Source organism: Takifugu flavidus, chromosome 4, assembly GCF_003711565.1.
Source record: "Takifugu flavidus isolate HTHZ2018 chromosome 4, ASM371156v2, whole genome shotgun sequence".
Lineage (NCBI taxonomy): Eukaryota > Metazoa > Chordata > Actinopteri > Tetraodontiformes > Tetraodontidae > Takifugu > Takifugu flavidus.
The window spans coordinates 18,222,579-18,243,679 of NC_079523.1; the positions used below are offsets into that span (position 1 = coordinate 18,222,579).

The window sequence follows — 21,101 nt, forward strand, 5'->3', positions numbered from 1 at the left end:
ACACTGGCATCTGGAGACATGTCCAGTTTCGCAGTGATGAATGAGAACTGGCTCATTGTGTCCTGGGTGATGGTTCAGGCTGAGACAGAAAGGTCCCTGCATCCGATGTAGCAAGGAATGGCCCAGAGGTACAGCCACGCTGGGGTGGAAAAGGCCGGCTACCACTGGATGGACAGGTGAGATCAGCCATCTTCTTTGTTTGCCGTCATTCAAACTGAAAAATGCTCCATGCTAACCCTAACCCTATCCATGCTGAAGACGTGGCGCGTTCAGAGGGTTCACATCCTCCGTGGTTGCCTCAGTGACCCAGAACTGTCTGAGGGGATAATGGACAGGGACGGAGGGACCCTTCAGCTAAACCACGTAGCGGGCGAAGGTGCCAAAGTCCCCGTCTGGATCCCTGTCCGTGGTACATCTCAGCAGGAGGGCTACCATTTCCAGCAGGCCCAGTGGGTCACGGGTACTCAGGTCTCCCCTGAACTGTTCCAGGCCCAGGCCATGACCGGCGTTGTGCGGTGGAACTTTCAGCGACCGGTAGACACGAAGAAGCCCGGCGCCGTCCTCCCTGCTGTCTTTGACCCTGCCTCAATGTGGGAGTTGAACTCTGCTTCCATGGCAGTGACGGGACAAGACAAGTGCCCTGCGTTCCGCCTCTCTGACAGAGACACTGGAGAAAGGTTTGGGCTGGAGTCCAGAGAACCGGGCTGCCGTCCGCTCCCTCTGGACTGGGACAAACACAAAATGCAGAAGAGGGATCCTTCGGCTCTTGTGCCCCCTCCCGCTCCAGACGATGCTCCTGGGGCAACACCTTCCTCCAGCTGGGCAACAGCGACTGCTGTGCCGTCGCTTCCCCCTGCGCCACCTGTCAGCTTCCATCTCTCTGCTGCTGGACATGTAAAGGAGATTCCAGCAGAGGATGACCAGGATCCTGAAAGATCAGTGGGCGGGTCAACGATAATCGTGTTTTTCAGAGCGCCATGTTGGAATTAAGGCCTTCGAATGATTGAAAATAAATAGATTTAGTTAGGTTGTGGTCAGTGTATCTCAATCTTTTGATGTGTTAAATATTACTTTCTGTTATTAAGGGATGGATATTAATGTGTTTTCTCAATAGCCCATATCGCGATAATATGAGTTACTAAGGATGCATTATTGCTTTGTTTGTGTTCCAGACGTCTCTGGAGATTTGCCCCTGCCGCTGAAGTCCTCGCCGAGGAGTGCCCGCACTGGACCCATGAAGACTGGTGGTGGAGTGTTTGTCTTGGACCACACACGCTGGACTCTTCCCATGAAAGACGCTATTGATAGTTTGCTGCAGTATCATCATGGGGACAAGGACATCCTGAGGCTCGTGGATCCAGACTACGCAGACATGGTCCATCGGTCTGCGGCCGATCCGAACAGCTTGCTCCGCCCCACAACCAGGTTTCACATATCCCGCTATGTGAAGCATCTGGCAAAGCTGTTGAACACCAGTTCTTCTCTGAACACCAGCCCAGAGAAGCTCCTGGAGACTCAACAGCTGTGGTACTCCTTGACAGAGGGGAGCAAAACAACCAGCGTTCCTGTAGTCACCATGGAGACGGCTGTTGTCACTCCTCCCACAGCCGCCCTGCCCACGCCTCTGACGCAGGATTCCATTGAAAAAATTGTGCAGAGAATTCTAGAGATGGAGCAGCAGCAGCAGCGACCAGAGCAGAAGATGAGACAGACGAAACCCTGTCTGGCCTGTGGACAGCCCAAGTCTCCGTATGGGACGGGTGGATCTTCCATCCACTTTTTCTATCAGCAGGGTCCTGTTCGCTACTTCTACTGCTCAAGGAAGGTGCATCAGACTGATGCTGCTGAGGGACTCTCTGACCCCAGAATGCCCTTTGAACAATTTGCCGCGTCAGAGTTTTTCCAGAGGGAGCTGGAGGCCACCAAAAAGCGTGTGGAGGACAAAGCTCAGAGACAGATCGGCTGTGTTTAGCTTCATGATGGCGTCTCAGATGATATTCTTTCATTACCGCCACCCTTTCTCCACACAGAAGACACCCAGGTTTCCCAGCTGCCTCCGTGAACATGTACTCCCACTCCCACCTTGTTTGAACCCCCGGTTCTCAGTGTCCACCTTCCCTTTTGCCATTTTATGGGGATCTGAAAGTTAACTTTTGCTGTTATGCTAATGACTACTGATAAATAATGAAATGAAGCCACCTCCCGCTCAGACTGTCACCGTTGCATTGTGGGAAATGTAGTATTGGCCTGTGTAAAACATCTGCGGCCTGTGGGCCGGTTCTAAGAATAAATCAATATCATCCCGGGGGCCATAGAAAACCCTCGACCTTGACTCTGACATATGAGCTTTAAATGATTTCTTTTGACTCCCATTTATTTGGCTGTTTGGATATCATCTTTGCTAGTGTGTGTGTGCACGCTCTATGGAACTGGCATAAAGGATGTTAAAATTAGTCTAAATTAAATAAAAATGCATCCATTCATCATTCCCAACAGGCGGTGTTTGATTAGAAACTCTTTCTGAACTCTGGTGCTCTGACTGTTTTCACGTGACCTGTCTCCGTCTGTGTCCGATGATGGAACCTGCCTGGAACATCTGGTCCACAGAAAAAGCAAAACAGCTCACAGAACTGGTCCAGTTTAGACCCAAAAATGACAATAAATAATGAAAATGTGTGACGCAGTAGAACAATGGACGAACTTTCTATTGGTCATTGACAGTTTCACTCATCGTCATCAGAATTCATCAAAAAATATTCAAACCAACAAACTACACACAGAACCGCAAAGTTTAGAGCTTAAAGGGAGCGACAGGTGAAGATTTAAAGCTCAACGCAGCTGAAGAAGTTCCAAAAAGGAGAAATATCATGTGGTGCTTTACCGCCACCCGGTGGACACGCGTGGACCTGCAGACAATAGTTAAACGCGCTCCGACACATTCTGACCTCTGCTGCTCCTCCTGGACTCCAGGGCTGCAGAAATATGCTGCTTTTACAGGTCTTTCAAATCTGTCAAGCATCATAAATCTTATTTATTTAACTAAGTTGAATAATGATGGAGAATGGTGTCCGAAAAACGTCTTTATTTTAAAGTGAACAAGAACAGTTCGGTCCGCGTTCACAGAGACGGAGAGACCTCGAGAGAGACCAAAACAAGGAAAACTCTCAAAAATAGTCAAGCCACAGAAGTCAGGGTTTGGCGATGAAAACACTCCGCCGCTGGCAGACGGGAGTTCTGTCCTTAAATCTAACGGGAGATTGAAGAGAGACCGCAGGTGCGTGTGTCTGCGGGGCCACTGTGGCTGATGAGCGGCTCTTCCACGCCCCCTGCAGGTAGACACCCGCAACAACGTTCCCAGAAACTGGGAACCCAACAAACCAGTTTTTCAAAGTATTCCTTTCAGACTAAGCAGGAAGACTGAAGACCGACAAGGTGAGTGGAAACGAAGAGCATTATTGAAAAGAACTGACAGTTGTGTTTGGAGATAAAATCAAGATTTGAATCAATGAGACTTCATATTTAGTTTTAGCACAAAACATCGTTATACATTATAAATGAATCGGTCTTATTTAACTTTCTTATAGTCTGGCTTTCGTTATAGTTGAATAGTCTTTCTAAGTGAAGTTTAGTTTATTTTTTTACTCTTTGCTACTGATCCTAAAAGAAGTTTGAACCCTCCCAGAACGCTTTTATGGCAGTAATATATACGCCATGAAGCTGTTGATTAGGTTGCAAAAGTGAAAGTGAAAGTATTCTGTTCAGACAAGTATTATGCTGTTAACGTTGTTAGAGAGTCATAACAGGTATTAACAACATTTTAAAACTTTTTTGTGACAGGTGAAAAGCTCTTAGAGTTATTAGAGTTGTTCAATAGTCCAGGTCACAGCTGGATATTTTGGTATTACCTGTCAAACAACATCTAATCGTGTGCAAGTTAGCATCTCTCAGCCAGACCAATTTAAGACAATAAACTAAATAACTAAATCCACACAGGATCACAGGACAGCCAACAGGATTTTGGGTTCATGTTGCACGTTTTCTCACAGTGGTTTATTGTTCTATGTTGTGGAACCACTGTGAAAGAAATGCAGGAGTGGGTGTCATTTCTTTCATCTATTTTAAATAGAGCAGTGATCTTTGAGGACTTGGATCATAGAAATAATTGAAGAGGGGAACAAAGGAGGGAAGTTAAAAAGTCCTGACTAGTATGTTTATGTAGCACCAGATAATTTAGTGGCTGAGCTGAAGACAGTCCTTTCACCATGTTGGCCTGTGGAAAACCAGTGTTGTCGGCCCGATGGACCAGCGTCCCCGTCGTTGCAGGACCACCGTTGGCCACCAGTTGGGTTTTGGGATCAAAGTGGGGGCGTTTCCTGTATCCGGTTCTCCTCACGGATCCATGACTACAACATGTTGCTGCAAGTGCAGAGACGTTTGCTCAGGAAAGAACTTTAGAGCACATTCAGTGCTGCAGGATGAGGGGCTGGAAAAGGTGCCAGTTCTTTTCTCACTGCAGGGAACAGTTAAAAAAAGCAGCTTAAACTCTGAAAACATGAAAATGATACAGAGACATCATTGATTTATTGATTCAGTTGTTATCCAGAATGGATTAGAAATGTTCCTGTTTGATAAAAATGCAGTGAATTGGGGTTATTTAACTACAACCTCTACAGATTATTTACCTTCATCACAGTCTCATCACTATTTCTGATGTTTCCTCAGGATGGACGAGGACAGAGCAGAGTCCACAGTGCCCAGCTGTGTGTCCCTGAAGAGTGACCACTCCAAAGATGAAGGAATAATAAACTTCAAAAGTTCAGACCAAATGTAAGAAAACTAAAGCGTGATGATGTGTTTGTGTGCCAGCTGTTAGTCACATTAACAGCAGCAGGTTGTGAGTTTATTATTGGAGATGTTTAACACTTAAACCTCAGACAGTCATATAGTTACAGACTTAATGTGAATATTGTTGATTAGAAACAAGAATCAGGTTTAAACTGAAAGATGAATTCAGACATAAATGCTGGAACAATATTGAGTCTTGATCAGGTTCTTTCATCCTATAAATCAAAGGACTAATAGAGATGTGTTTCATAGTGAGAGGGGGGAGCACATCCTATCAAACTGGGACCAGGCAGCTCCACCAGGAGAGTCCTCTTGTTCACAATCTGGAAGCAGATCTGGAGATGCTGAAATGAAGCCCAAACAAAGTAAAACTGTTCAATATGAGATTTAATTTGTGATGTCATAAATTGTAGTTGTGTTGATGATTTATTATAGATGTTTACTTATGTTCAGGAAGTGATCTGCAGGAGGTGATAGAAGGTCATAAGATGAGTCTGAAGAGAAGATGTGAACATGTGACTGAAGGAACTCATGAAGCAGGAAGTGGAACCCTGCTGAACAAGATCTACACTGAGCTCTACATCACTGAGGGACAAAGTGAGGAGGTGGACACACAACATGAGGTGAGACAGCTTGAGAGAACCTCCAAGAAGAACATCCAGGACACTCCAATCAAGTGCCAGGACATCTTCAAAGTCTTATCTGAGCAACAGAGACACATCAGAGTGGTTCTGACCAACGGTGTCGCCGGCGTTGGAAAAACCTTCTCAGTGCAGAAGTTCAGTCTGGACTGGGCAGAAGGTTTGGAGAACCAAGACATCAGTCTGGTGCTTCCGCTCTCATGCAGGGAGCTGAACTTGATCAGAGATGAGCAGCACAGTCTTCTCTCACTGCTTCATGTTTTCCATCCAACATTACAGAAGATCAGAGCAGAAGATCTGACTGTCTGGAAACTTCTGTTCATCTTTGATGGCCTGGATGAAAGCAGATTTTCACTGGGTTTCAACAGGCATCAGGTCATCTCTGATGTCACACAAGTATCGTCCGTTGGCGTGCTCCTGGTGAACCTCATCCAGGGGAACCTGCTTCCCTCAGCTCTCATCTGGATCACCTCCAGACCTGCAGCAGCCCATCAGATTCCTCCCTCGTGTGTTGACAGGATCACAGAAGTACGAGGCTTCACTGACTCCCAGAAGGAGGAGTACTTCAGGAAGAGGTTCAGTGATGAAGATCTGTCCAAGAGAATCATCTCACACATCAAGGCCTCCAGGAGCCTCCACATCATGTGTCTGATCCCAGTTTTCTGCTGGATCACTGCTATAGTTCTGGAGGACATGATGGCCAGAGACCAGAGAGGAGAGCTGCCCCAAACCCTGACTGACCTCTACTCACACTTCCTGATGGTTCAGATAAAGAGGAAGAAGCAGAAGTATGGAGGAAAGCAGAGACCAGGGAAACTGACTAAGGCTGATAAAGAACTCCTTCTGAAGTTGGGTCGGCTGGCGTTCGAACATCTGGAGAAAGGAAACATCATGTTCTACTCAGAAGACCTGAAGCAATGTGGACTGGATGTCTCCGAGGTGTCGGTGTACTCAGGAGTTTGTACAGAGATCTTCAAGAGAGAGAGTGTGATCTTCCAGAAATCAGTCTACTGCTTTGTTCATCTGAGCATTCAGGAGTTTCTGGCTGCCGTCTACATGTTCCACCGTTACACCAGGAAAGACACAGTGGTTATAAATAAGTTCCTAAAATATTCTAAATCAGTCACATCTCTTGATGACTTCCTCAGGAGAGCACTAATGAAATCTCTCAAAAGTGAAAATGGCCACCTGGACTTGTTTGTTCGCTTCCTTCATGGTCTCTCTCTGGAGTCCAATCAGAGGATCTTGGGTGGACTGTTGGATCAGAGGAACAGCCACCCAGAAACCATCCAGAAGGTCCTCAACAACCTGAAGGAGGAGAACAGTGATGGAATCTCCCCAGACAGAAGCATCAACATCTTCCACTGTCTGATGGAGATGAAGGATCAGTCAGTCCATCAGGAGATCCAAGAGTTCCTGAAGTCAGGGGAGAAATCATGGAGGGAACTGTCAGAGATCCACTGTTCAGCTCTGGCCTACCTGCTGCAGATGTCAGAGGAGGTTCTGGATGAGCTGAACCTGCAGCAGTACAACACCTCAGAGGAGGGACGATGTCGCCTGATTCCAGCTGTGAGGAACTGCAGGAAGGTCGAGTAAGTAAAGATTTCTGGGGCCGGACATCGGCGTTTAAATCAAGCGAGTGGATCATGTCAGGCAGCAATACCCCCTCCAGTGGTCATTCCTTCAATTCTTTATTTCCATTGCAGCGTCCATAAATTAAAAAAACAACAATTCATCCAGAAATGTTCAACACTGGCTGGATATAAGTTCAAAGGTCAATCCAGACAAACCAACATAAGGCAGGAATAATAGGAGCCACAAGTTAACTGACTATCATGAAATTACTGTCATGTCATTAAATCACTTTTGTTTGTTTGTATACATCGTATTCTAACGACAGAAAAACACATTTTAACTAATGACACGTGACTATTTTGCTTCATTTGTTCAACGTAAAAACAGCCGGCCTCGTTGGTTTAAATGGGTGTTTTAGGTCTTTGTGGCGGTTCCGTTTGGAGCCTTTATGTGACCCACAAAGTTGTTTGAGCCTTTCCACACCCGTTAGGGGGCAACTTCATCACTAGCAACAAAAGGTGCAGTGAAAATGATTTGAAGGGAAACAGGCAGATATAACAGAAGCTGAGGGCAATCGATGCAACCAGAGACTCTGATGTCATCGATCGGATCGCTGAATTAAGACTTGACGCACGATCGTACAAATTGGGTGAAATGCAAAATATCCAAAGAGCCGATAGACAGATAAAAAGATGCACGTTTCTTTAAACCATTTGCTACAATCATTTTAAATATTGAGTAATTATGAGCTGTTCTAAAATAAGACAAATGTTGAGAATAATTCAGTTGCATTTCAGATCTGATGGTCGTTCAAACTGTTGCTCTACGGTGTTGAATTTAGCTTTTCCAGGAAATGAGCTACATTTGTGTTGAGGTAGATTCTCAGATAAGTTGATGAGAAATCCCAAAGTTTGACTCACTATTTTTGTTTCATACACAACAGACTGTCTGATAGTGTTCTTTCAACGAGTCATTGGGAAGTTGTGGCCTCAGCAATGACGTCAAACCCTTCTCATCTACGGGAGCTGAACTTAAGCTGGAACAAAAGCCTGACAGATGCCGACGTAAAGTTACTGTCTTCTGCAATGATGCATCCAAACTGCAGACTGGAGACGCTCAGGTCAGGAGGCCTCTGTTGGCCTTTTCTAAATTTCTTTACATTTTCTGCTTTTCTCTTCATTTTCATATTTAGAAATGTGTTTTTATTTGCCCCATTTATTCCTTTTCCAGGCTGTCACACTGCAGTTTATCAGAGATCAGCTGTGACTCTCTGGCCTCGGCGCTGAGGTCCAATCCCTCCCATCTGAGGGTTCTGGACCTTAGTCTTAACCAGCTGAAGGATCCAGCAGTGAAGCTGCTCTGTGGTTTTCTCCAAGATCCTCTCTGTGAGCTGGAGACTCTCAGGTCAGTCAGAGATGATCCAGTACTTTCCCAGGTGTAACTAGTTAGACAATAACTGTTTCCATGTTTCATCTTTGTTATAAACGTAGTGTTACAGTTCTCAGAACAAAGACCACACAGGACAGATTTGCAGTATTAAATTGGTTGTGGAAATCTGTCCCATGTGAGGATCGTCATCAATGACTAGAAAGGAAGTATCAGTTGTAGATTTGTCTTGTTTTATTTTAGGCTGGCCACAAAACCGCCCAAACATTCAGACCAATCAAAAATGGTTCTTCCTGTCTTTTAAAGATCAGAAGGAAAACTAGAAAACCCAAAAAGAAAGCTGCTGCAGTGTGCCATGCCCCTTCTCTACTGAGAAAAGCCATCCCAAAAAAGAGAAAAGCCCAAGTGTGAAGTGAGCACCCTGTTAAACCTTGGTACCGAAAGCCTGCAATCATTCTCATCTTAGGTGGCTTCATTCCAGCCAGAAGCCCAAACCTGCCTCCCTCTTTAAGGGGCAGCAGGTCAGTCCAACCACAGAAACCTTCATGAAGATCTGAAGCTTTCAGCATCCACAATTGTTGCACCTCACTTCCATTGGAGTCCAAATCAGAAGTCAACAAGTTGATTCTACACCGATTCTACACAATGCAACCATTTTAAAAAGGTTTCCATCCATAAGTTTTCACACATTTTTATATAAATCTGTTTGTTCATCGCCTCCTTCTGTTGTAATGATCATTAAAGAAAATGACCTTATTTGACTTTTCTCCTCACAAATATGACTTTCTATGAACGATGCAATAAATGCAGCTTGCAATCTGAGACAATATGGAAGTATGTGTATATAATAGTAGTGGAAGGAGCTCATAAAATAATACATTTGCTCTTCTCATCGAATCTTTCTATGTTATTAAAGAAAAACCTGCTCTTAGTCAACAACATCTAAGACATCAGCCAAAAATCCTAATTTTCTACAATCTAATATAAAACAGTAGAGAAGACTCTTTCTGCAGAGACACTGGTGGCAGGAATGCAGAAGTATCACCTGCTCAACTTGGAAGGTGGAGCAGAAACCACCAGCTGAGAAGGTCCTCAGCGAGAGGAAGTGGTTTAGAACCATGAAACTTGCTAAGCTCCACCTCAGCTCCAGAGACGGGCTGAGCTGGAGCTGTGGCACCAGGTATCACCCCAGACTATAGCCACCCTTCCAGCATCCAGCAGTGTCTAAAACCTTTGATTTGGTTTCACACCAGAGAGTGTAGGGATTGCAGGGTCGCTGCAGCATCGCCCACAAGCTATCAGGAGTGGGTCGCTTTGTCCCAGCTCCTGACAAGAGTTGAGTGCTATTGAGAAATGTGGTCTCACAAACTTGGAAGGTATTTTGACCCACACACACTTTACATACGGTGTAGATCTTGTCCAACCTTCCTGAAAGAACCCAAAATAGGAACATACGGAAGATAAGCCGGTGCAGGACCAGAGGTTTGTTGCTTGTAAGCTGTGTTTTGCTCTGGTATATGTTGATTTTTATTTGTCTTCTCTCAAAATAATTGTTATTTTAGCCTAAGAGGCTGCAGTTTATCAGAGACCAGCTGTGATTCTGTGGCCTCAGCTCTGAAGTCCAACCTCTCCCATCTGAGGGTTCTGGACCTGAGCTACAACCCGTTGCAGGATTCAGGAGTGAAGCGGCTCTGTTCTGGACTGGAGAGTCCAAACTGTAAACTGGAGAGGCTCAGGTCAGTCTTCATTTTTCTACCTATATACCAGCTGCTAAGATGGTGAAGTGAGGCTGTTCTCAACACTGCTGTGATGCACCACATTAAAAAAATTCCTTGTAATATCGTGAATTCAGGTCTGACCCAACTAAGAACTAACGTAGGTTTAGTACTGACGCAGATAACATGCAGACCTGCACTGTATAACCTCATCCTGCATTTTTCAGATTGTTTAACTGCAGGTTATCAGAGATTAGCTGTGGCTCTCTGGCCTCGGCACTGAGGTCCAATCCCTCCCATCTCAGAGAACTGGACCTGAGTTACAACCAGCTGCAGGATCCAGGAGTGAAGCTGCTCTGTGGTTTTCTCCACTTTCCAAACTGCCGACTGGAAACTCTGAGGTAAACACCATTCTCAAAAATGTCCATTATTCCATCCGAGGGTCCTCACACTTTCTGAGTGTGTGTGTTGTGCCCAGTTCCTTCAGGAGGGAGGGCCACACGGGGACCACTTATTCATGATAAATTGATTTAAGGACAATGAAAAAGCCCACAGATGGTAACCAAAATTAGACAAAACTAGGTGAGGGTGCCTGGTAGACACCAGCCAACGAGGAGGGAGATGGTGAGGGAGACAGGAAGTCATCTAAGACAGGTTGTGCCTTTAAAGATGAGCCACAGGTGAGATGGATCTCCATGATGAGATGGGAGGGAAAGAGGTGGGAGAACCTGGGAAGAGTGAGGGCCAGAACAATATATATTCTCCTTTGGAACCGTGCAAACCTGAGAGGTTGGAATTGTGGTAATTACATATTACTATCATTTTTTAACCTGTAACTAAATTAAATATTTACAGATCATGCCTTTGATTAACCTTTCAGATGAATACTGGTTTCACTTATAACCTTATAAAAGTTTCCCTTCTTTATTTAGATTAAGCAGCTGCAGTTTATCAGAGACCAGCTGTGACTCTCTGGCCTCGGCGCTGAGGTCCAATCCCTCCCATCTCAGAGAACTGGACCTGAGTCGGAACCATCTGCAGGATTCAGAGCTGAAGCAGCTGTCTGATCTCGTAAAGAATCCACACTATGGGCTGGAGACATTGAGTCACTGCTGGTAGAAGCCAGTCAACTCCCGCTCATCTGCTGCATCACTCACTGACCACTGGTGAAGAACATCTGTGGAAACATCTGCCGTCTACTCCATCCGTAGATGAAAAATTCAGTTTTTAAAAAGCGCTGGTGGACTTTCAGGAGATCAGTCGATGGTCAACAAAGCAGAAGCAGCTTCGCCTTGAAGTTAAATTAGTTCCTGGTATCACACAATGCATCTTTATAAAGTTCTAAATGGCTCCTCGGCCACTCTTAGAAGCATGGAAACATTCTCTTAATTGTCTCTTCAAATGTCTGTATTATACGTTACTATTTTACATCATGCCTTCAGAATCTTTAGGGTTTAGTATTTACTGTCTCTGTGACATGGAGCATTGGAATATTTCAGCTGCAGCCAGCAAAAACCCATCAGAATGACGGCTATTGGTGGGAACCGCAGCTCATTTGACTTTAGTCAGTCTGTTCAATGTTATAGGATTTATTGCAATCTTATAAAAACTATGAATAAATGTGGGAAATAGGAAATAAAAAGAAGCAAAATGACCAAATAAATCTCCCATGAATACTGTAAATTTAAAGATGTCAAGAATGGAATATCAGCTTAAATTTAATCAAACATAAAGTGAAAAGGCCTCCTTTAAGTTCACTGCAAAAATAAACACAAAATCAAGAGCGACACGCGCCAAAAACGTCTCATTCTCTCTTCTGTCTCCACTCATTCTTTTATATTCTCTTAAGATAATGGGGGCGGGGTCGTGTGATAACAAAACAACCTAATTGGGGACTATATTTTTGTTGCAAGAACTTTGGCTCTTCAGAAGTTTCTATGTTGGCTTCCACAGATTGTGCATCCACTAGAAACTCAGTGTTTTTGAGAACTACCAGGAGCGGCTGGAGTGGAGGCCAATGACGCTATAGCTACATATAGCTACATATAGATCACCGTTATCCTCAACCCAAAAGACCACCAGTTGGCGCAGCAATACTAAAGATAGGAGGTTGTGGTGGTTGCGCAGACGCGGAGTGATATCACGCACAAACGTGCCCTATGTTCTATATACCGTATGTTCGTGACCAAAGGGCGCACCGTATTAAAAGGTGCAGCCTCAGTTACGGGTGCTATTTCTGTATTTAACACATACATCACAGGCGCTCCGGATTATAGGGCATGGTAAAACATACCGCTACGATAGCTTAAAACATGCATGCTAGCGTGTATTTAGCAATTTTGCGAAAGCCGGCAAGTCGACCGTTGTAGTCGGCCGCTCACAGCGGGAGCCCCTGTAGTCACTGATACCAGCTTTTCCAGCGGCACTTTTTTCTCCCCCAAAAACTCCTTCACCTCGTTATATATGTCGACTCCCCTCGTTATATGTGTCAACTCCCCTCGTTATATAGGTCGACTCCCCTCGTTAAATATGTCGACTCCCCTCGTTATATAGGTCGACTCCCCTCGTTAAATATGTCGACTTCCCTCGTGATATAGGTCGACTCCCCTCGTTATATATGTCAACTCCCCTCGTAGTTGTCTTTAGGGGCAGTAGTGTGAGAAGTTCTTTTGTGGAGAAATCATCAAACACCTTCCTGATAAAGATCCTCAGCAGCGCCGTACTGCTGCTGTCCACCGACTCGTCACAGGAGGCTAAACCACCTGCACCTCGCCAGGTCACGGTCCAGCTGGTCGGCCAAGTTCCCGGACATCGCAGATACTCTTCTTACCATCGTAGCTGCCCCCAGAGATTGGAGATCACGTCGGTTCCGTATTTCTCGTCTTCAAGTACAGTTTTGGCAATCAACATCATTGCTTCTTTAACTACCTCCCCGTCTGAAAATGCCTTCTTCTTTTTAATCAAGAATTGCGCAGCTCTAAATGAGGCTTCGGTTGCTTTTTGGGAGGCTTTAACTGGCCTTGTGAAAAAGCTTGCTGTTTGCACAAAGCTGCCTTTAACTTGCTTTTTCTGCTCGCAGTGCGCTGCCCTGTGGATAGCTAGCATGGTAGCTTGTGACACATTGTGAAATGTCTCTCCACATTGTGCCGCTTTGCTGTCGCCACAGTCGCCCCGCAAATAAGACAAACACATGCTCCTTTCACAGTGGTAAAAAAAAATCGACCTCCCATTCGTGGTGAAAATGATGTGTCTTCTTTCTTTTTTCTGCCCCTTTTTATGGGTCAGTCGTCTCCTCGTTTTGGCTGCGCCCGCTAGGTTGTTTGGTCGTAGCAATCTGCAAAGACGCTACGTTTTGGTCACATGCATCATACTGACCTTTGAACTATTTTTAATTTTTAAAAATATATATATTGTTATTTCCAGTTTATGTGTAAGTGTGATTTAAACAAGAATAGCAAACAAAATAAATTAGATGCTGCTCATTGGTAAGTGGTGCTATTTGAGCTATTTTTAGAACAGGCCGGCGGGCGACTCATGTGGTTCTTACGGGTGACCGGGTGCCCGCGGGCAACGTGTTGGTGACCCCTGGATTAGATCACATGATCACTCTAGATGGTATCTCATTAGCATCTAGTCTCTCTGTGAGGAATCTAGGAGTAACTTTTGATCAAAATCTCTCCTTCAACTCACACATTAAAACAGTCTCTAGAAGTGCCTTTTTTCACCTGAGGAACATCACAAAGATCAGGAAGCTACTGACCCACCATGATGCTGAAAAGTTAGTCCAGCATTTGTTACTTCCAGGCTGGACTATTGTAATTCTTTATTATCAGGGTGTCCAAACAACTCTCTTAAGAAGCCTCCAGCTGATCCAAAATGCTGCACCCAGAGTTCTGACAGGTATTGACAAAAGAGATCACATAACTCCTGTACTGGCGTCGCTTCATTGGCTGCCCGTTAAATTTAGAATACCGTATTTTCCGGACTATAAGCCGCTACTTTTTCCCTACACTTTAAACATTGCGGCTTGTTCTACGGTGCGGCTTATTTGTGTAATTTTTCTATCGGCCGCCAGGGGCACTCGAGCGGAAAAGGTAAGAGAGACGGGTGGAATATATGTGTCGAGGAAGACGCAAGTCTAGTGTAACTTCGCGCTTTCTGTATGAATAAAATTAGCATAAACAGACCCTCATCATGGAAAATGCAAGAAGAAAGTTTATCGGTATGTTTTTTAACCAGCCCTGTTAGTGATACTGCCGTATTGCTGCTGTGTTACTGCCGCGTCACAGGCACCGTTTGAAAAGAAAAGCAAAGGTAGTGTAGCGTGTTGGGGAGGGTCAGTGTGAGAATTTCCCAGCATGCTTTGTGGCAGTGTGTCTGTGGGTTCGGGTTGGTGTTAACCCTGTTTTTGTTCGTTGTAAATGTTATCTTTTGCTACTTTCAATGTTAGTGTTCTATTTATTGAGTTCTGGTTGTTGATGTATTTCATTACTGTTTTAATTACTGTTTGCACCTGCACACCATAAGCCAGGTTGTGTGTGTGATTGAAGACCTCCCTTCGTTGACGTAACTACAGTTCAGTGTAAAGTGGAGCTTTAAGCTGACGGAAGTTTGTGTCTGAGTTTTTCTGCGATGCGGCTTGTGTAAGTACAAAATTGACTTTCTTTCTTAAATTAGATTATGCGGTTTATAATCAGGTGCTCTCTATAGTCCGGAAATTACAGTAACCTTTAAAATCTTTCTTTTGACCTAACAGGTCCTCAGAGGCCTAGCTCCATCCTACCTGGAGGAGCTAGTGACACCTTATCAGCCCAATAGACTGCTCCGCTCTCAGAATGCTGGTCTACTTGTGGTTCCCAGAATCTCTAGGAGTAGAATGGGGAGTTGAGCATTTAGCTACCAGGCCCCCCTGCTATGGAACCAGCTCCCTGTCCAGGTACGGGAGGCTGACTCCATCGCTACTTTTAAGATCAGACTTAAAACCTACCTCTTTGAAAAAGCTTATTGTTAATAATTCTGTGGTTCCAGTTACTATCATAGACATACAGATTATCATACTTAGGGGGTCGTCTAATCGTTAGGTTAATTTCTTAGTTATGCTGCTATAGGCCAAGGCTGCCGGGGTCCGGAAACATGATCACCTGACAGGCCTCTGTCACCCCACTGGGTCATGATTTCCTCTCCTCTCCTCTCTCTCTACCCAGCCCACCCATCAGCATGAGGGTCCCCCTACATGAGCGTGGTCCTGCTCAAAGTTTCTTCCTGTTAAAGGGGAGTTTTTCCTTGCCACTGTTGCTTGTGAGAGGTCCGGCCACCAGGTGCTCACCAACGTGCCCCACCCCCAGGCCTGGCACCAGGAGGGGGCCCCGGTGACCCGCATCCGGGCAAGGAAACTTGAGACCAATGTTATTTTGCCTTCATTTTCATTTTCTGATTTGGGCAGAATAATGTAAAATTAAAGGTCAAATGGCTTTTAAACAGATCTGTGATGGCTGAACAAGACTGATGTGGCAGTGACACCAAAGTGTGCATCAACTCTCCAGCTAACGCGCATTATTTCATTAGTATTATTCATCTTATTCATTACGGCCCTCAGGAATGAAATCATCCTCATTGTAAACAAGAGCGTGGCGACGAAAAAGAGCAATAAACCTGATGGATATTCTGCTCCCTGCTGGGTGGAAGACGTTATGACCAAAAACAGAGAACAACAAAGTGCAGAATACACTTTAGTAGTGTTCAGTCATATTTACATCCATCAGTAACTCACCTGTACCTGGATATTCTGCACACATTCATGTTTAAATGGTGTTTAAACACTTGTAATGGTTTTAAACACTCATCAAAGTCAGTGTTTTCAGATTCTGTGATTTCACACTGGACAGAATGTGAATGAGTTACATCAACAAATCCTCTTTACTCAAACAGAAGTTTCTACATCCAAAACACTCCTGATTAACTCAAATAAAAGCCAAACAAACTCAGTACCAACATGAGATAAAAAAGATGCAAACAGACATATTGCTCAGTGCTTTTTAATAGAAGAAATCAGAATTATGAGCATCAATTATGCAGGTGTGTTCAAAGAAAAACACTGGAACATTCTGGACAGACTGGAACAATCAAACTATGGGAACAGAACCTGGATTTAAAAAAAACAAACCTAAACATCAAACTAAAGAAAACAATCCCCTAAAGCAGCAATTGAAGAGGTTCTGTTCAGTTTCTTTTGTAAAGACTGAAAACGAAATATTCATAGTGGTCTGTTCAAAGCCACGCATATCTCAACTTAGTTGGCCGGCGAGTCCCAGCTGGTTGGGGATCTTGTTCTGGGTAGGGTGGGCTAAGGTCCGGGTCGGAGGGGGGGCTACGGTCTGGGAATGGGGCACGCTTATGTGGGGGCATCATCAAGACCTGTGCGTAGGTCAGTTTGGAGCCCACCTGAAAAGTCAGAGCAGAAGGATTTAGTTTCAAACATGAGCATCTTTGCAAGAGGTCTGGTAAAACCTGAGGTTTTTGTCCTGTCAGGGGTCTTAAACCTGATAAATGTTGATGTGTCTGTGACCAGTCGGGGCATTCACTTTATGAATGAGTAACATGAATGGACACAATTAAATCAAGCATTAAATTAAGCATTAAAAACAACTCAACACCCAAAACTTACTTGCTGTCCTGGCGGATGAGCTGGTTGGTCGTCACCCTTGGTCTTTGATCTCTGCTCCAGACCCCTGAAGAGGAACAGGTCTCAGGTGTTACCAAGTGCTCCACAAGTGAAATAAGTGCCAGCGAGGGTGGGGGCCATAAACTTACCGATTTAACATTGGCTGAATATTTTGAGCCTTGGAGGGCTGGAGCTCCGACACTGACCCTGGGATGTCCACACCGCCCCCTGTAAGGGGGAACTTAGCCTGGGGTGTGCCCTGGGACCACACCATTCCTTTTGTCTTTACCCCACTGTCGCCCCCTTCAGCCATCACCCGCTGCTCAGGACAGACGGAGTGAATTTTGGATGGAGTGGGAGCATCTCCACCAGCACCGGGGGGCAAAGTTTGAGTGCCAACATCCTGACACTCAGGTCTCGGGGGGCCAGGTCTTCAGGTGTGTTATAAAAACAAATTGGGACAGAGGGACCATCGCCCTCTTCTCGGCTCGGGACTTTCCATATGCGGGAATTTGCTGGAAGCCACGGACGTTGGAGCTCCGCATTGTCCTGCCAGTCAAACTGGGATTTGTTTGATCGACGGCGCGTTTCTGGACCGTACAATTGTCCTGGATTGTTGAAATTGAGAGACAAGGTTGTGACATCGGTGTGATGGGAGGATATTGTGGTCAGACGCACATCGCCCTCATCTCGGCTCGGGATTTTCCTTACGTGTGAATTCGCTGGAAGCCACGAACGTTTGAGCTCCGCATTGTCCTGCCAGTCAAACTCGGTGGATCCACGGCAAGTTTGTTGACCGATATCCGGTGAGGATATCGTGGTCAGACGCACATCGAACTCACTCGGCACAGACAGTTCAGGAGGAGGTGATGGGAAAAAAACAGTGTCTGGTCCAGGAGGTGTGTGGGAAAAAAGAGGTTCTGGTTCAGGAGGAGGTGATGGGAAAAAAACAGTGTCTGGTCCAGGAGGAGGTGCTGGGAAAAAACCAGGGTCTGGTCCAGGAGGAGGTGCTGGGAAAAAAACAGGGTCTGGTCCAGGAGGAGGTGTTGGGAAAAAACTAGGGTCTGGTCCCGGAGGAGGTGTTGGGAAAAAAACAGAGTCTGGTCCAGGAGGAGGTGTTGGTAATGAACCAGGCTCTGGTCCAGGAGGTGTTGGTAATAAACCAGGCTTTAGTCCAGGAGGTGTTGGTAATAATCCAGGCTCTGGTCCAGGAGGAGGTGTTAATAACCTGGTTTGCAGCACAGTGGATGGACCAGGCTCATCTGTTGCCCACTGGCTCTTCTCCTGCTCAAGGTCATCAGCATCAATGGGACGGATGCTGTAGAAGCTGTTTGACCCATCTGGAGTGTTTTCCTCTCCGCCTGTGCTCAGTCTGTCCAGCGCCACCAGGGGTCTGATTCAAGGGTGGGCCCGACACCACATGTTGGGTTCCTAAGAACCTCAGGTTACTCCTTACATCTGCTGTCTCCTTTAAGCTCTGCATCCAAGCCTGCATGCTGGGTTCCTGCGGTGGTGTGCTGAACGGCAGAAATTACCCCATAAAAAGAGGAAGGGCCTGATTTACTTTAGTTTTTTCATTATATAATCATTGTGATGTTAATATATTTTCTATTATCTATCCAGATTAATGTGGATAATCCTTGAAGATATAAGTTTAATCATGGATGAATTTATATATTTTACATCTGATAAGTTGCACACATCTTCAAGACAACATTCACCTTCCCATTAAAGTTTATCTTTATCACTGTGGATAAACACCTTTTTGAAAGTTCCCCATTTAACAGAAAAGAATAAATCGTGTGTTAATAGAAGGTGGCAGCAGATGTAGTATTTAAAATGTTTTAAAGTTATTTAAATATACATTCAATTCAGTTTCAGAGGCTTGGCGGAGCTCCGATAGCCATAAAGTTTGATCTGTTTTGAGTTGCTGTTCCCAGACCTGGATGCTGAAGTGATTTTGGCATCCATCCATCCTCCACCACTTATACGGGGTAGGGTCGCGGGGGCAGCAGCCTAAGGAGAGAGGCCCAGAGTTCCCTCTCCCCAGCTACTTCTTCCAGCTCATCCGGGGGGATCCCCAGGCGTTCCCAGACCAGTCGAGAGACATAGTCACGACGTGTCCCACAGGCCAGAAAGGCCCGATACGACCTCCAAGGGAATACACCGGGAATCGAACCGAATAGTGCAACATTAAATCTCAATGCAACATTAGTTAAATATTACATCTCAAACGATGTACAATAGTGCAACATTAAATGTCAATGTTAGAAGTACTTAAGAAGTGAATTACATCTGGCTGGATAATTATCAGGAACACTGGCGGCCTCTGCTGACCCAGTGGAAGAGTGCAAAAAGCATACAGCACCTGGTATTCCCAGGCGGTCTCCCATCCAAGTACTAACCAGGCCCGACCCTGCTTAGCTTCCGAGATCAGACGAGATCAGGCGTTCTCAGGGTGGTATGGCCGTAAGCTAGAGCAGGGCAAGAAAATGGCCTTTTGAAGTTAATACACTCAAACTTATTTTCTTGAAACACTTATTCTGGTGGAGGCTGTCCATTTTGCTTTGTCACCGTCCAAACCTCAATGTTGGAGCAGCCTCCAATCCATTCCCCCCAAAAAGAAAAGGCTATATAGCCTATGAGCGCCATATCATCAAATCTGCCTAGATCGGCTCTTGGATGAGAGGTGAAACGCCTTCAAAAAAATCAAACAAGATTCAACTCCGATAAATGAAATCAACTTAAAAGCAATGTGCCATGGCCGGGAGCTAAACGGCCCTAAACCGTTTCCCATTCATTTTCAATGGTAGTGCTAAACCACTACGGACGCAATATATTTCCGGCCGCTATCATCCCGTGGCGCTGTTCTGCCGTTTCTATGAAGAGCGGCTCCTCTCCGGAGGATCGGCCATTCTTGGTTCATTCTTTGGTAAACTTCGCTGAAGGTAAGTTTGGGCTTGATTTCCTACTAAATTAATGAGGAAACTTTTCGTAATTGTGCATAGGCTGTGGTCAATTTTGTCCTAAATTAGCAAGGAACGTGTTATAATTGGCCCTAAATTATAATGTACTGTATTTGTCATGCTACAATATACTCATATCTTGTCAAGCTAGTTTTTCATAAATTAAATTACACGATAGTGATGAATGAACTTGTTCATATTTTATATTCAAGTAACCGATTTACTTGTCGTGGCACTGAAATCTCGGTATTATTATTATTATTATTACTATAATTATTATTAGTAGTAACATTAGTAGTGGTAGTGTTACATTTTATTACATCAAATGTGTGTTTTTGTTTCCAATGTCTTTGAGAGGGGATACTGTCCTCCTGCCCCCCCAACATGTTCTCTCTCTCACACACACACACACACACACAGACACACACACACACACAAACACACACCTACACACACACACACACACCATCACTTTCCAGTCTTTTCCTCACTAGCCACACCAGGTACTGACCTTCTGAACTCCTGAATCGACACCCCAACAACCTTGATCTTACACTTTCACACCTACATGATAATTGCATGTGTGCGCACACTCACAAACACACACACACACACACACACACACCACACACACACACACACACACAGAGCTTTACGCATGGTACCACACTTTATCTTTTACTGGCCTAAGATTCCTTTGATCACATTTATCAGGTGTGATTTGAAAAATGGGTGGAACTGTTTTATCAGTGTCTAATAAAAATGAGAAAATTAATAGACATTTTTCCTTTATGTCAGCTCAACATGCAGAAGCAATTCGCCTTTTTCCCTGGGAAACTTCGGGTCGTGTTCCTCAAGGGGCCTCTTGGGTTTCTCCTCCAGGAGCCATCTGATGAAGCCAAACGGGTGAGTTCCACTCCTCAGGACAAGTCTGCGGCCATGAGGGAGGACCTCGTACGGCAGAACGCTTTGGCCGTCATCCGGCAAAGAGGGGGGATCCCTCAGATAAGATGGAGGTGCAGGGAGACTATGTCCTGCAGTTTGGTAAATATAAAGGGAAGTCATTCAGATGGCTTTTGCAGAATGACGTAGGATCCACCGTGTATCTGATCAAGAACGTGCAGAGCGAGGAGGCAGCAGGTCTCTGTATGGCTGACAGCCACAGTAAGGACAGCCTCCAGTCATTTGTGAGTTATGCCCTCAGTTTCCAAGAAATCCAGGCTCTCCTCACTTATGAGGCCGGAAGAGGGGATGGAGTGACTGCCTCATCTGAAGACGACCAGCTGGTTGGATTTGGTGCCCGAGCCAAGAG

The 21,101-nt window shown here is 45.1% G+C and overlaps 1 protein-coding gene and 1 non-coding gene across 26 annotated transcripts in view; one reads left to right on the forward strand and one right to left on the reverse strand.

The window, feature by feature from the left end:
• Positions 1-21,101, forward strand: part of LOC130523562 (NACHT, LRR and PYD domains-containing protein 12-like) — a 669,815-nt gene that overhangs the window by 228,650 nt on the left and 420,064 nt on the right. The gene's annotated exons all lie outside the window — the stretch shown is intronic.
• On the reverse strand, positions 19,180-19,298 carry LOC130525075 (5S ribosomal RNA). The gene has a single exon (XR_008950355.1). It is a non-coding gene; the product is annotated as a 5S ribosomal RNA (ribosomal RNA).